The sequence below is a fragment of the Leptidea sinapis genome, chromosome 30 (genome assembly GCF_905404315.1).
Source record: "Leptidea sinapis chromosome 30, ilLepSina1.1, whole genome shotgun sequence".
Lineage (NCBI taxonomy): Eukaryota > Metazoa > Arthropoda > Insecta > Lepidoptera > Pieridae > Leptidea > Leptidea sinapis.
In genome coordinates, this window is record NC_066294.1 from 1,618,225 (window position 1) to 1,626,279 (window position 8,055).

Genomic DNA, 8,055 nt, shown 5'->3' on the forward strand with positions numbered 1-8,055 from the left:
TTCGTATAAATTTACTATCCTGAATAATAAATAATAATAATAATAATAATAATAATAATACTTGTATAAATTATTACTATATTTATACAAGTTAAAATACAAATATGTATTATAAACATAAAAAATAATGCTAATATAGAAATTAGCTGGTGGTTTGAGCAATTCATTCATTTACATTATACAATTCAGCTATTGTTCTCAGAAATAAAATAAGTAAGTATTTTATATTCAAATAAAATGGTATTAATTTGAGAATAGCCACTTTAAAAATGGAAAGAGTATCCATGTGGCCAGGGACTAAGTTACGTTATTATTGTTTTGATCATTGCGTAGGTTGCAGTGAAGTGAATAGCGCACACTAAATCCGAGAAAGAAATGTATTAAATTCCACATTGAAACTGATATTTAATTTAAATATAGCTTTACCAGAGAATATAAAATAGTTCAAGGACTTACAAGCTTTACGGACAAGACAGTTATTATTTCGTAACTAGCGGACGTCCGCGACTTTTCTCGTGTATGTTTTGGCGTTTTATCGGTCCTAAAGACTTGTAATAAAATGTTTTTGGCTGTGTACTATTTGTATCTGGCTGGTTACCATTAAAAAGTTGCATTTCAAGAAATAAAGTAAAATATATTTTCCAGCTGTTTTTATTTGTGCGAAAGCTTGGGTATGAACTGTCATAAAGGATTTGAGCTTTTAATTACTCTTAATAAAAATATTATATTATGAATTATTATTAGGTATATGAATGCAAGTTCAAACAAAATGGTCAAATTGTAAGTGACCTAGATAAGTAAGAGATATCTAGTGAGTATTTCTGACTATCACATTATGCGAATTAACACTATTGTTTTTTATTTGATTGAGTTCTTGAAACAGGCTTCGTCAGGCTTGCTTAAATAATGCCATTACTTGTGGTTGCGTCATGAGCGTGTCATTTCCTTCCCTAAAATATGGTCCCGGGAGGTGATGGCTGGTCAACGCGTCATGCTAGTGAACGGGTGGTGGCCTGATGATCCTGCTATCGAGAACACTATTATCTATAAGATAAGATAAGATAAGATAAGACAAGATAAGATAAGATAAGATCATTTATTTGTAGTCATGGGTATACATAGATGTTACAAATGACAGTAAAAGTTCTCCATTCCTTGCCCGCATGCTGTGGCGTACAAATAGTAATTAATAACAAGTCAAACAAATATATTTATACACAATGACAGTTAATTGATGTACATATCAATAATTGAATATTTTGAAATAACATATAACAAGTGAAATTGGTAAAAAGAAATTAAATTAAGTAATATGATATTTAAAAAATGTTAATTGAGTGTTGTATCTGAAAAGAAGTCTTTTATGGAATAGTACAATTTTGTCACTAGCACATTAAATAGTTTCTTTTTAAAACACGTCAACTTAAGTTCTGTGATAGTTGTAGGTATCTTGTTAAATATTCTCGGCGCCCTTTCAAGAACACTATTGTACATCGAAGCTGTGTTGCTGCCATGTAAACGTAACGTAACGCCTTACAATTTAATTTACTGTCAATGTTAAGTCCTAAAAAATTTGTTGTTTCGACACTTTCTACAATACAGTCATTGTATGTGACGTTAATTATTTGAGGTGTGATTTTTGGTTCTCGCATACGAAACATCATAACTTTAGTTTTCTGTAGGTTTGCTTGCAAATTATTAATGTTAAGCCAGTGTAGTGTCCTTGCTAGAGCATCATTTATATTTACTTCAAGTTGTTGCAGGCTGTCACCTTATTAACTATGGTACTGTCATCTGCAAATAAAATCGTAGGATATGGTATATTTGAGGGCAAGTCGTTTATATATAACAAAAACAATAAGGGGCCTAGCACGCTTCCTTGGGGTACATCGTATGTAATTTCACGTTCTCGAGAACTACTACTTTTTTCCATTTTACTACGTGGGCTTAGCTTAGTAATGTGCGTTATCTGTTTCCTGTTGGCAAGGTATGTTTGTATTAGACTGTGGACGTTCCCACGTAGTCCATATTGTTCCAGTTTTTTTAACAGTATTGCATGATCAACAAAATCAAATGCCTTTGTCATGTCCATATATAGTGCACAAACTGGCATTCGTTTGTCTATATTTGTGACCACGTGTTTCATAAAATCATAAATGGCCATGTTTGTGGTGTAGCTTTTTCGAAACCCTTTTTGTTGTGGAACAAAAACTTTGTTCTTTTCTAAAAATGAGTATATTGACTGATAAATGATTTTGTCAAATATTTTTGACATGATTGAAGTTAGGGCAATTGGTCGATAGTTTCTTAAATCGTCTTTTTTGCCTTTTTTGTGTAAAGGCTTAATTATAATTGGTTTAAGTTTATCAAGATATATGCCATTGATGATGCTGATATTAATTATATGGCTAATATGAGGTGCAATTGCTGATGCTACGTGTTTTAAGACTATTGTACTAAATCCATCATAACCAACACTTTTTTTGTTTTTTAGGTTCTCTATAATTTATTGAATATCGGAAGGAATCGTAGGTGGTAAAAACATCGATTGATTAATTTTTGGTATTTTAGATAAAATAAAGCTTTCTGTAGTTCCACTAGTTTTTGTCTTAATACGTTGGATCTGATCTATGAAGAAATCGTTAAAGGTATTAGCAAGTTGTTTGGGAGATTTTATAATTTTATTATCTTTAATAATCTGTAATATATTCTCTTTAGGCAAATTTTGTTTTGTTTTATTGATAACTCGCCATGTGGCTTTACTTTTGTTTTTTGTACCTAAAATAAATTGATTGTTTAGGGCTTTCTGTGTCAGTTTTATTATTTTTTTAAGTCTTTTTGAATAATTTGTGAGGATATTTTTGTTTTCCTTTGTTCTATTTAATCTGTATCTCCATAGAGTATCTCTTTTTCTTTTACTACAAGCTTTAATTCCTGTTGTTATCCAGTTTGGTTTATTGCGGGTTTTAATTGTTATTTTTTTTGTCGGAAAACATAGATCGTAGTATAGCTTGAATGTTTCATAAAATGAGTCGTAAGCTGTATTTGGGTCATTAGTTTCATATATATCAAAAGTAATATTATTCAGACAAGATATGAATTTATTTAGGTTTTCTTTTTGATGGTCTCGGATAGTTGTTCACAGGTTCTACGCACTGGATATTTAACTAGTTGCGCGGTGTGATCGGAAAGATCCCAGTCTATGACCTCACTTTTACCAGATTTGGTCTTGCCATGAGCAATGTTGTCGATACATGATCCTGACTGTGGTCTTGTGCATTCTTTTATCTGTAGTTTTAAATTATATTGAGCAAGAAAATTTTCAAGATCTAATGATGTTTTATAATTTTTTAGCATATCAATATTGAAATCACCGCACATCACAAGTCCCTTCTTAGTATTTTCTAATAAGTTATACATAATTGTGTCAAGCGTTTCGTAAAATATATTTTTAAAAATAAATATATAATTCTCGTTTTCTATTACAAGGAACTCTATAAATGCATAGTATAATCGTATCATGATTAATTAAGTCAATAGCGCAACATTCAATAATATTTGTTACGGATACTTGTGCCGGAAATTTTATTTCTTTGTATGGAGTTTTATTTTTGACTAATATGCATGCTCCTCCTCTTCTTTGTTTTCTTGAAAATGTTGCAGCAACGTGATAGTTTGGTATATGTAAAATATGTTCATGTCCAGAGAGCATGTTATGCTCTGTAATACATACTATATCAACATCCACTTTTTTAGTGTATAGTTCCTCTAGATGTTAAGTCAGTAAGTCCGATTTTGTAACTAGGCCTGAAATATTTTGGTGTAGTATATGTATGTAATTATTACTGAAAAAACGTGTTATTTTCTAGTGTCTCATTTAATGCTTTATGTGTATTTACTGTGGTATTTTTTTCGTGAGTTACTTCTTTGTTTATATGTATATCGTCATTTAGTTCTGTTGCGTATTTTATTCCACTGAAATCGATTTCTTTTATGAGATTCTTAATATCTGTCATCAGTGTTTTCATCCCAGTATTGTTCAGAGATCCCTGTTTTCCAGAGAACATGTGGTGATCATATGTCAAGTTTAAATTTGAGTCTAAAACATAGGCGTACTCGTGTCTTTGTATGTCTTTATAAAGAAGAGCGAAGGCTTCTATTCTTTTATTGAATATTGTATTATGTGGACTAAGTTAGAATGTAGGTAGACATAAGATAATATTCGTATTCTTTATAGATTGTAGGTTCTTTCTCATATCGGTTATTATGTCTACATAATTATTTGAGGATCTAAAGTCGCTTTCACCAATTAATATTACGCAATAATCTTCGGGACCAAAACTCGTAATTTTTTTATCAATATTATTAATTAGTATTCTCGCATATTTGAGTTATTTTGTTTCTTTTATTGCTGCTTACCAAGCACAATTTATATTTGGGCTCGGTATACATATAAAATTGCAGAACACAAAATTTTTATTTTCAGTTTCTCCATTTCCTGATTTAAGCATTTAATTTCTTTTTCTGCATTGATACGTTTTTGTTGTAAGGTTATTATATTTTGTTGTATAACTATTATATTATTACAGTTATTGTATTGCGGTAAATTTGATCTAGGAGGAGTAACTGTCGAGAATAAGTCAATAGACTATATTGAGCGCCTCTTTTTCTTAACGTTATCACATTTTTAGACTGACGAAGTTAAGATTAAGCAAAGGTTTTTCAATATATCATTTTCTCTTCTTAAGGTATTTATTTGTCTTTTAAGGTTATTGTTTTCTATGATTGTATTTTGCCAATTCGTTTTGAGTACAGGCATGATCAGATAGTATTCTTTCCATGTCAGCTTGCATATCTTTTAGTGTTATGTTATCATTTGCTGTCAAGTCGACGCTCTTTGAAAGTTGTTCCGGTGACAGTTTGGGATTCTCGGATATAATAGGTGAATATATTTATATCTATATTTATTTGTATAAGCGTTATTAAATAGCTCGTATAATATTTTTTTTATTTTTTACAGTTTGTCTGTCTTGATGCGTCTACTGTCCTACAGCTGTACTCAAAAGTCTTGTGTTTTTATTTTATTAATTTAGATTTTTTTGACTTCAGTACTTGTGTAAGTTATTAATAATATTTAATATAATAGTGATTATAGAAAGATTCAAACAAAACAAATCTTATAACTATATTTACAATACTATGACTACATAAAATTAATAACTATCATTATGTGGAAGCGTACCTAAAATACTGGCAGCATTTCATCACAAAAAATGTCCAATGCATCCTGGGCATTTTTTGTGATTTGTCCAAAGCATTTGACTGCGTCCACCATGAAACTTTACTCCTTAAACTAAAGCATTATGGAGTAAAAAATAGAGCCCTTAATCTGTTAAAATATTTAAGCGAAAGAGTTCAGAGTTTACATTAAAAAAGAGAATCCCATATATACTAAATAGTTTACCAGCAGATATAAGACTCGAACCTCATAAAATAAAGTTTAAAAATATGTTAAAAAAATATTATATTGACAATCTGGACACATTAAATATCAACATTTAAATAATAAGAGTCCTGAGTAATGTAAAATAATATTGTATAAAAATTTTCACCTCCACGTTTATAAATAAAACTCCATAACTTTACATCTGTCATTTAAAATACTAAATGTTATAATTCAGATAGCTCAGATTCCACAGATGATGGTTTGCCATCAAGATGGTTTTGTGGGACCATTATTTTATTTAGTCATTGTAATGTCAAAGCTGTAATAAATAAATAAATAAAAATAGTTGATGTAAATGGCAAACGGTCTTCGGGTAAACCTGTGGGAATAGGTGTTCCGCAGGGTTCTATTCTCGGTCCTTTCTTGTTTCTTATATATATTAACGATCTACCGTTTATGGTAGATGATAGCCACGGGATTGTATTGTTTGCTGATGTTACTTCACTTCTTTTTAAAGTGAAACGAAGTGCAGATATTGATGTCGAACCAATGCACTCTCAAAGATAGTGCGTTGGTTTGAAACGAATAATCTGCACTTAAACAGTAAATAAACCAAGTGTTTACGGTTCATAACACCAAACACAGTGGAGGTACAAACTAACGTACTTATAAATGACCAGAAATTGGAACTTGTGGACACTACGGTCTTCTTGGGTATCACGTTAGATAAAAAGATTCAGTGGGGTCCACATATTGCCCAACTAGCAGATAGACTCAGGTCTGCGGCATATGCTGTTAGAAAGATTAGAGAGTACACTAATGTTGCGACCGCTCGATTAGTGTACTTCAGTTATTTTCACAGCATCATGACTTACGGTATTTTACTGTGGGCTCATGCTGCTGACATTGACATAGTGTTTGCTCTGCAAAAGAGAGCTGTTCATGCTATATATCAGCTTGGTTATACACAGTCTCTCAAAGAAAAATTTAAAGAAATAAATATTATGACCGTTCATTGTCCGTACATTTATGAAAACTTAATTTACGTTCACAGAAATCGTCACTTTTTTGCTCTGAATAGTGATTTTCATAATTATAACACTAGAAATAAGAGATGGCTTCATAAGATACATAATAGCTTTAAGGGTATACACGTTCATAATAAAGTCCCAGCCACTGTTCAGGCATTATTTATAAATAAATTTAAATGTTTTAAAAAAATGGCTCTGTCGTTAATCCTATTACTCCTCAGCTGAATATCTAAGTGATCGGACAGCCTGGGACTAGATTATGATTATTTTATAGCAATAGCAATGAAAGTACAATATTGTATATTAAGAATAATGTATTTTCTCATGTGAGTAGGAGCTTTCTTCCTGGCCAGTACAGACAGTCGGATCATAACAGCAATACATATGAATTTCATATTAATCCAATTAACGTAGAAGACACCAAATTTAACTTAAAACGATATTTGAATAATACGAAAACATCATCACCATTAACACCTTAACATTAATTCATAACTTTATCTTGGAAGTAAAGAAAAGAAACACAGTGACTTTTTCATTTTGACTTTTTTTGCAGCCAGTACATTGAGTATAGTGGCATCCTTGTATTGAGGTAGCAAAGATTTATGAATTAAAAATAGAAATACTAATAAAATAGACAATTGTTAGGTAAAATAGGTACACGGTAGGCCTTCCTGTTTAATAATCTGGTTCCCTGACAAGACAGCTTACTAGGGTTGACAACGTTTTTGGCTTTTATAAGAATTAATAATATTTTAACGGGGTATTTTTGTAACACGTTGTATATATACCTACTATGTTTTTCATAAACAATAACAGTTAAATTATTACTTATTCATTTTATTTCATATTTATATATCATATCTACCTGAAAAATATACGTTACAGAGTTAAATTGCAGTGCAGACAAAGACACTAGGAAGCCCGTGACTTATCTGCATTAATTTATCTTTAAGTAATGAAACTGACACTTAAACATTACTAGAAGCTTGCCACAATTCAACAGTAGGTAGCGTAAACGGCATTGAAATAAGTTAATCGTTTCTGAGAAAACGGTAAACAAAAATAATCCGAAAAATTTGTTAAATCTACTTTTTTGTCCTCGTTAAGATAAGTACAATCAGTATAATTAGTTTTTAAATATTTAAATGCACAAACACGGCACGTCTATGATTTACATATTAATATTATAAATGATGGTAGCACAAAAAGTAAAAAAGTTTTTAAAAGTAATCTTAAATTCCTATCCTGAGAATCTATATAAAGCGATATACAAATAGTAGCTTATGACAGTGCTTGATTTTACTACTCATAAAATTTTGAGTCCAGGGGCTTTAATTGAAAATCGATTCTTATAGAGTGAATCGCAAAATCGATGGTGTGAAACAATTCGACAGTCAATAACAATCGATCGATTTGTGCATATTTTATGTCCAAAACTATCAAAAAGCTTTACACGTTATTTTTATCGATATGGCCATTCCATGTTTTCTCCATAATTCAGTGAGTATATTATTAAATGTATCTACTCTGTGGAGTGACCGTGCTAGAAGATACTACTTGACTTAAAGGTCTTAG